The sequence below is a fragment of the Vigna radiata genome, unplaced genomic scaffold (assembly GCF_000741045.1).
Source record: "Vigna radiata var. radiata cultivar VC1973A unplaced genomic scaffold, Vradiata_ver6 scaffold_206, whole genome shotgun sequence".
Lineage (NCBI taxonomy): Eukaryota > Viridiplantae > Streptophyta > Magnoliopsida > Fabales > Fabaceae > Vigna > Vigna radiata.
The window spans coordinates 410,731-420,147 of NW_014542858.1; positions in this window are offsets into that span (position 1 = coordinate 410,731).

Sequence of the window (9,417 nt, forward strand, 5' to 3'; positions counted from 1 at the left end):
ACTTTCTCAATTACTTGTTCATTATTTGAATTTCTTTGTTTGTTTTCTGTTTTTCAAAATTCTGTTTATTACTCTCTGTTTGAGCACATGCATTTGAGTGAGAAAAATCTTGTGATTGGGAAATCTAGGGCATAGATCAGGAGTCATCAGGAGAAATCACAAAGAGGCAAACAACAAAAAGGGGAAGAAAAATTTTAAGCCACCGCCGGGCGGTACCACTTTGCCGCCGGGCGGTGGCGGAGGACAATGGAACCTGAGCTCTTTAAAAGCTGGGTATTTTCAAGACTTCCTCACTTGTTCTTGCTCCTTTGAGTTTCGCCAGGCGGTCTCCGTGCTTCTTTGCTCCAGAATTGCACTCCCTAGAGGGTTTTAGAGAGATTTGTATACACTTTCCCAATACCCATTCACAAAAGGGTTTTAGTTCTTGCTCATATTTGGGGTTTTTCTTGGTGGGAGTGTGTTTTCAGAGTTTTCTATCATCTATTGAAGGAATTGTTGCTAGCAATCATATCTCCACTCAAGTAAGTTGTAAAATTTCAATTGTTAAGTTTTTGGTTTTGAAATTCTTGATGAACATGTTTAGAAATTAGGTAACTTAGGGTTTTGAGATTCTTTGCATGAATTGTTGAATTAGGAACTGTTTTGGACCGATTAAACTGTTTGGATTTGAAGTGCATGCTAGAAATTAGTAGTTGAGTGGAGATTAGGGTTGGTTTGGTGAAAAATTTTCAAAAACCCTCTCACCGCCGGGCGGTATGCTTCTGCCGCCGGGCAGTATTCGAGCTGGTTGCATACCACCGGGCGGTAAGCCTCTGTATCGCCGGGCGGTCTGCTGCGTTCTTGTGGTTTATTTGCATTTTGAATAGGGGGAACCTGGGCACTCATTGTGAAAATTTATTTGGGTCTGATACCTTGTTGATGCATTAACTCATGACAATAAATTTCTGTGGTTCTTGGCATAATGTATTTGTTTCAGAAATGGCTTGAGCATCGCGCCATACAAGAAACATTGGAGGCAAAAGGAAGATGCCAGAAAGCTCGAGAGGATTTGACTCTCAAAGGTTCCTCTCCAAGCAGCATGAGGAACACTTTGCTACTGTACAAGAAAGGAGATTGTTTATCATTTAATGCATTACATTGCTTGTTCAAAAAAACTTTGTAAATCATTTAAGTACTCTTGACAAGATACCAAGTACTAATTCATAAGGATTTAATCGTTTAGATGGAAATAACATTTGTATCACGGTATCATTTAGCCTTTCCAGAAGTTTACCTACTAGCACTTTGTTTAATGATCTTTATTTAGTATGAGAGTGCGTTTAAGAAAGTGATTTTCAACATGTTTTTAAGGTGTTGTTTACAACTTTAGCACGTTTACCAAAAACATTATGTTGCATATATTTCATTGTTTGGCAAGATACCAAAATGCGTTTAGCAATGATAACTGATAACGGTCTAAAAACCGTTATTTTCATGCTTAAATTTGATAGTAAAACACACCCTTTATGGCTTAGAATGGGCTTTAAATCAAGTAAAACACTTAGTTGAGTCTCTTGAGAGTCAAAAGTTGGTTTTAGAGATATTATGCTTGTTTTGCATTGTTTTGCAGGGTTTTTAGATGAATTGAAGATGGAAGTGAAGTAAGGTGGACTAAGACCCATGAAAGAAGGAGAAAAATGATGAAAAGAAGGGTCAAGCAACCCGCTGAGCGCTAGAATGGTCATATACTTATTTATTGCTCAAATTCTTATTTATTTCATATGCTTGTCATATACTTATTTATCAATTGTTGGGTTCTCATTTATGCTCAATGCTTTTATTGTGTAACTCATTCAGTAAAAGATGTTTGTCTTTATCGATATGGGGACGTACGATAATGTCATGAACTGGTGGTAAATTCCTTGATTATGCCAATATCGCCTAGGGATAGGGGTAGGACGGTCAATTGTAGTTGCGTCCGATCGCATTGCGTTATTAGTTACTAGGGGAGGTTAGGGATAGCAAGCCGATAATTAATAATAGGCTCTTTTCACCAAGGGATTGGGTTAAGGGTAAATAAGAAAGTGTGCATGGCAATTAGATAAATAAGTGAAGTAAATGAGAAGAGTAGATATATGAGAGTGGATAAAGATGAAATTGTAAACCCTAACAACACCATTCATTCATAGTTTCTCAAAACCAATTGAATCAACTGCATTGCATGTTTATTTCTGTTATTTGCATATAACCGCCAAATTTGTTCTCTTCTCAAGTCTTACGCGATTAGGTTACATGAAAGTTAAGGCCTAAGAGTCCTTTGGGAAAACGATACTCGGACTTACCAATTTATATTACTTGATAACGATCTAGTACACTTGTCAGGGACTTAACAATAACATTCCCTAAAACATCATTTTATGGCGTGTTTGCTGAATTATCATGCATTGACCTTTTCATAGTAAAGCATCGTTTAATAGTGTGCTTATTATCAATAGGATCGTTTGGTCCTAACGCATTTGCTGAAACTTTTTCTTTGTTTTTTTAGTTGTAACGCTTGTGTTATATGATGTCTTTCTTTTAGCAATATTAATTTTGTAGGGTTTATACTTTATCAATTGGTCATTTTATTTATCATTGTTTGTTAAACTTCAAAACATAAATGTGTTAGATGGTCCTGTCTTATAGACAATCTTGTCTTAATATAGAAATGCACTAATGTAATCCTATACCCATGTTTGTAGCCTAAGACCTAAAAGCATTCTAACTCAGGGTGAATTCTCCACATCCCGGTGAATAGGCTTTTGCATTAAGATTAAAACCCTTTAACAAACTAGAGAATGTAGATGCATGTATGCCGTTAATTTTGCATACGACTATGGAATTTTTGCATACGAAGTAGTTTGCATGGAAGGTTTGCCGTTAATTTATAGACTTTGGGAAGTTGGTTGTAACGCCAAACATGGTGGCCAATCTTGTGTACTTTCTTTCCATTGAAGGGTTTCTCACATCCCAAGCCCTTCTTTGATGTTCAGCCAAGAAGCTTTCCTTCGGAGTTTCCTCCATGGTTGAGCTTCAAAACTAGGTGCTTCAAATTACTTCATGGTGAAGTATTCTGCATGTGGCTCAAGCACCATAGTTTTTGCTTGGATTATAGAAGCAAAATTTGAACTATCTTGAAATTGCCTTTCAGTGCTCAAATTTTGATTTTGAGGCTCATGCTACTAAACTTTGGTTCTCCTAAAATTGTTGACCTTCATAAGAAATTTATTAATTTGCCACACATGTTCACGTCCAAATTCTTTTTGTTGAATTCTTAGGTATTAAAGGGTAAAAATCTATTTTATGCAGCAAATAAAATAAGATAAGTGCTAAAATGCATGTAATGTATGAGTAAATTAAGCATTTATGTGTAGGCTTGGCAATTTGTCGAAGGATTGTCCTAAATTGTCGTATACATTTTCAATTTTCTATTACTTTGCTAGCCAAGCCTTTATGTACGTTGTTGTGGCAGCAATAATTGCATCAATTGGTGTGGAAGGGTTAGTTTCAATAATTTCATGAATGTGGTAGAAAATGTTGTGTGATCTCAACATGTTGTGATCTTGTAAAATTACTTGTGTTGCACATGTGTGAGCCCTTTCGATATTTTTGATCTTCCATACTTGATCTCTGTTGGAAAACAGGTAGGCTTCTTTTTACACCAAGAGAGGGGGTGAATTGGTGGTTTATAAAAAACAAAGTCTTTTTGCAATATTGCAATCAAAGTATAAAACTTTTCAAACTTTCTTGAAATGCAAGTAATGAAAATTCGTGTGCAGCGAAAAAATGTAGTTGACTGCTCAAATAGTAAAGTCGACTGAATATAAAAGAGAAGGGATAGAGAAATTCAAACACTGGTTTTTATACTGTTTCGGCCAACAATGCCTACATCTAGTGTCCTTCCAACCCAGGAAGCAAATGCACTATAATGGTTAAGGATTTTACAACAAGGAATTTATAGAAGACCTCCACGTCAAAAATATAAATCTCCTCTCTAACTCTCTAACCAAAATATAGTTGCAACAACAAAACCAAACTTGCAGCAAGAATCCCCTTTCCTGCAATCTGAAACACCACTTTGAACAATCCTCAAAGTGAACAAGACTCCACGAGTCAAACCTCTGTAATCACAATAGGTCCAATGCAGCAAACTTCATGACGCCAAGCTAGAATAACTTCTTGACCAAACCAGATACACCTTCAATGTGCAGATAATGATCAATTAATAAGGGCGCAACAAGTCTCCCTTGGAATCTCTTTCAAGAACGATCACCACGGTCTTCTTGAAGAATTCTTGGAGCTCTCAATTACAGAGATATCAATCTGAAACAGAAATGAAAATTTCAGATCATCAAAAGTCTTAGAACAAACTCGTGTTCAACTAATTTATAGATTTATGTTATATCAGACATTCTCTGAGTCAAATATGCTACTAATACAGTTGACTGAGTTATGATAGTTATAACAGTTCAGTCAAACTGGTAGCATTCAGTCAACTAAAATAGAAACAAATTTAATACAGTTGACCAACTATTCAATGCTCAACTAACTTTTGAAAATATAGCCGTTAGAGTGCAAGAGCATAACAAAATTTCAAATCAAACAACTAATGCAGTCGAATATGTAGCGCACATAGTCGACTTCGACAAGTAAGATCATTTTGAAATTCTTTTCTTCTCAAAATCTCACAAAGAACTGATTCTCAAAATCTGTACAAAGACTTTAGCATAGTCGATTCAATTAATATTGGAGTCGACTTTATTGCAGCTTTGTCATATAGTTATAAGTTCATAAAAGTGCTTGTGGTTTTCATGCATTAAAATATGTGCAATGCTTCCAGAAATGATGTAACAAGTATAAGCTCAATATGTATGCATTCACATAGCAATACAACACATAAACATGTTAAACAAATATATCAAACATTTAGCATAAGAACATGTAACATACCAATAACACATGTGTGTTATTATGCAATGTGTTGTCATCATAAAAAACTAGAGTGATATAGATATTGTGTTGTCAACAATCTCAACAATCTCTGCTTCGAAAGATTTCTTGACATTTCAATGGATATTATTGTTGGACACATTGGACCCTCAATCTTTTGGTGTTGGAGTGTGTGATTTATATGTACAATGGTTAATGATGTGAAAATTGTTAAGGGCATATATATATATATATATATATATATATATATATATATATATATATATATATATATATATATATATATATATATATATATCTTGGTCCTTGGTTTGGAACCTCATTCCCTAGAATAATGTATTAAGTTCATGTTTGAATTACTCATGTTGGAGTTAATGGTGATGGTATGCATGAGGATACTTAGGACTTAGATGTTCAACAAATTTCTGATAACACTATAAGTGTTGGGGTGAGTTATTTAAAAAATATATTTGAGGTTGTTGTTGTTCTTGTTGTGTGGGAGGAGGTCTAAGTTTTCTTCTTCCTCACTTGTGTGTTGGGAGAGTATGTGACAGAGAAGAAAACCCAAATTATTGATAATACAAGTATACTAATAAAATAGGAATTTCGATATAAGAGAGTTTCTAAAGGATTACATCTTTCTCCAACAACAAAGGGTTTAGTTCACCATTGACATGGTGAAACTATATGAATTTAATGGAAAGAATGAAGAATAAACCCTAGAATTGGTGAATTGGAGCCTTAGCATCCAAAATCCGCCTCCAAGGAGTGTAGAAGGTGTTCTATTATCTTTCTCTGCCAAAAGATTACCCTAGAATTGTTCTGAGGGTCTATTTATAAGCTATGAAAAATTACATAATTTTGGCCCAAGCCCAACTACAACGCTCAGCGTTGGTTTCACCGTTCAGCGGTAGGTGCGATACTCCACTAGATCGCTCAGCGTTGACGCCCAGGCGTCCTGCCGTATTGAACTGAAGATCTGAATGCTCATCGGTGGATTTTGGCACTCAGCGGTAGGCACGATTCTTCATTTTCCCCTCAGTGCTGGCGCTTAAGCATTTGACTGTAAATTCTTCCACGAAGCTGGTGCTCATCACTGAGATTGGTGTTGAGCGGTGGGTGCGATTCCTCTTTTGCACCTTTCTTCATCCTTTCTTGAGTCCAACTCCTTCCTACTTCACTTTCCATCCTTCAATTCTCATTAAATCTTGTCAAAACAATGTAAAACCAAGCATAATATATCTAAAACCACCTTTGACTCTCATGTAACATAACTAAAATGTTTTGCATGATTTTAAGCTCATTCTATGTCATAAAGGGTATGTTTTGATATCAATTTCAAGTATAAAAATAACGATTTTTAGATCGTTATCAATGGAAAAAGTAATGAGGTGGATAAACCTATTAAGAGTTGAGTGTGTGACTATATGTCATATTCCCATTCCTCTAAATAATGTGGTGTTTAGGTCAAATGACTATTATGTGGGTTGTGTTTGTAAGGATGGTTGATGTTGGTGAGAACGTGTAAATTCATTGGTTTGAGATAAAGGAATACTTGTGGTGTAGGTGGTGCACATTTTTGTGCATATCAAAGTTAGGTTGGCTTTTTTTATGTTACTGACTCTAGCCACGTCATCATCATCTTGAATCATTATTTTTGTGTAAGTGACAAGTCTCCCATAAATTTGAACTAGAAATCTGAAATGGACGATGGGTTATGGATGACTTAGATCTTTGTTTATCTTTTCTAGTAGTATCTTCATGAACTGTAGAAATGTCAAATGTCTATGAAGGCAGATCATGATTTTTTTTTTGACTTAAATGTAAATTCATTAGGTCATCATGTGACTTGCACAACTAAAAAACCTTGTACGAAATAAAAGATAATTGGTAAAACATAAGTGATTTGTAATATTAGATGGATATTAATACTCCTTACACGACATAGAAGAATTAAAGCATAAAGAGCATGTCATTAATATAAATACAAGTACATCATCATCGATCTAAGTTTAGTGATAGGTTGAAGTTATTAAGCATATCAAAATAAGCTTAAGAAGGGGTTGTGTTTCAGTTGTTTTTTGTAATAAATGCGAGTTTGACAACATGAACTGGCTTAGCCTATTTGGTTGCCATGATAAAAAATGCCTCGATGTTGTTATCTCCAAAGATCATACATAATCTATAATGGGCGATGTTGCTAGATATGAAGATTAGAAACCTACATCACAAGTCGACTTCATATTTGTTTAGTGTTGACATTTTGAATTGATTTACGATTGCTTGCTTGACTTTGAACGTAGTCATTGTGTTGGTTATGGTGACCCAAGCCGTGTGGGAACTAACACATTGTTGGGAGTAATAATCTTATCTTATGATGTTGTTGTTGTAATAAACCAACACCGTAAAAGTTGTAGATGTCATTGTTGGTGCAATAAGGTGTGACTGAGTTGATTAGATTGATTAAACTACCTACGACTTGGTTTATTAAAGGGATACATGTGCACTATGGGAAACAACACTCATAAGTGCACCTTCTTTAATTGGAGGGCGGAGATTGTATCTGACCACATCAATGCACATGATTGAGATCCACACTACACAAGGTCCGACAACCATCAATTACGTGTGAAGGTTGTAGTGATTGTCACATTCTACACCTACTTTAATCCAAGGGTTGAGATTCAATTGGTGGATATGAATGGATAGAATTGAGATCCACACTGCATTTGATTTGACAACCATTAATTATGTGTCAAAGCTTTAGTCTTTGTTACATTTGCACCTACTTTAATTTGATGTACGAGATTGAATAGGTGGAGATGAACAAACAAATTCAGATCAACATTACACGAGGTCCGAGGTCCGACAACCACTTATTACGCATGCAAGTTTTAGTCATTGTCACATTCTGCACCTACTTTAATTTGATGGTTGAGATTGAATCAATAGAGATGAACACACAGGATTCATATTCATTCTACACGTGATTTGACAACCATTAATTGCACATGCAGGTATTATCCACTCTCACATTATCTTATATTTATTTTTATTTTCTTTTTCCATAATTAACTTTTAAACAAAATTTAAAAATAAAAAAATCCGAAAAACCTAGCATAGAATTTGATCTTGAAAAACTGAATTTCGACTGATTTTTCATTATAAGTTGACTAATTCGACATTCAGAATCCGAGATCCTACGGATTTAATTCTCACCTATGTAAAAAACTATGCTAGCCTTTTAAATCAAAGGCACAATGTGCTACTCGGGTAATTTTAAAGTGAAATAGTGCCATTACAGAAAAAAAATCATATGATCATTCAACCCTAGGAATTTTCATTGCACTTTTATTCATCACTGTAGGAATTAGGTTCAAGCTTTCTCTAGCCTCTTATTATCAATGGACTGTTGCAATATACGAAAGAGTGTGGTTTGTTCTATAAATTTCTATCTCTTTCTCTATTTTTAAGATGTTTGGATTTTTCAAAACTCCATTGACATGCCGAAGAGAAATGTTATTCCCACACCAACCAAGACATAACTTTACTTGTTGAAATAACAATTAAAGTGAAGTATAGTTATGAACAATAAATCCCTTTATGATAAACATATTCATTTTGCGAGTTCGGTAGTTTATTTGACGGTTGAAGTACTTGTGATAATTGTATGGTTACAATTATTACTTATAAATGTATATGTTGAAACAAAATCGTCTGGAAAAGATAGATTGTTTAGCAACCCATGTTTTGAAGTTTATCAAACAACATTCAACGAAATATTGTTTATAGAAATAAATGTCTAAACAATTAGATATGCCAAAAGACAAATGCTTGACAAATAAAATCGTCTATATGAATCACTAGGAGAAATAAGTTTCCATAATGAATATTAGAATAATTATGTCTAAATACATAGCGTCTAATGCAATAAAGATATACATACAAATGTTATGCTAAACGCTTATGCATTCAGAGCAAATGGGTTGCGTCACCAAGCGTCTGACAAAGTAAGTCATGTGTGATGACTAAAAAGATGCATTAGACGTTATCGGAAAATATATATTTTGTCGCAACCGGGATCGCGACAAAATGTATAAAATTAATGTGGTTTTCTTTTAAAATATTTAATTTTCCCCAAAAACAAAAATAAAAAAGAATAAAATATTAGGAAACAAAAAATATTTTTTTGTTTTATGAACCCGACAAGGATTGACCTTGGTCCTACGTACATCCATTAACGGACAATCAGGAATCACGTAGTTCTTTATCTAGAAAAAGGTTTGTGAGTTTGTTTACCAATTATTAAAGATTGTTTGACATTTTTCAAAAAAAAATGAAAAGGTTTAGTTTAACAAAATTGAGCTTTTGGTTTTAAATATTTTGTGTACTTTTCGTGTTAAAAATATGGTGGAAAAAGAAGAAAAGAAACTGGCCATAGGTCGACGC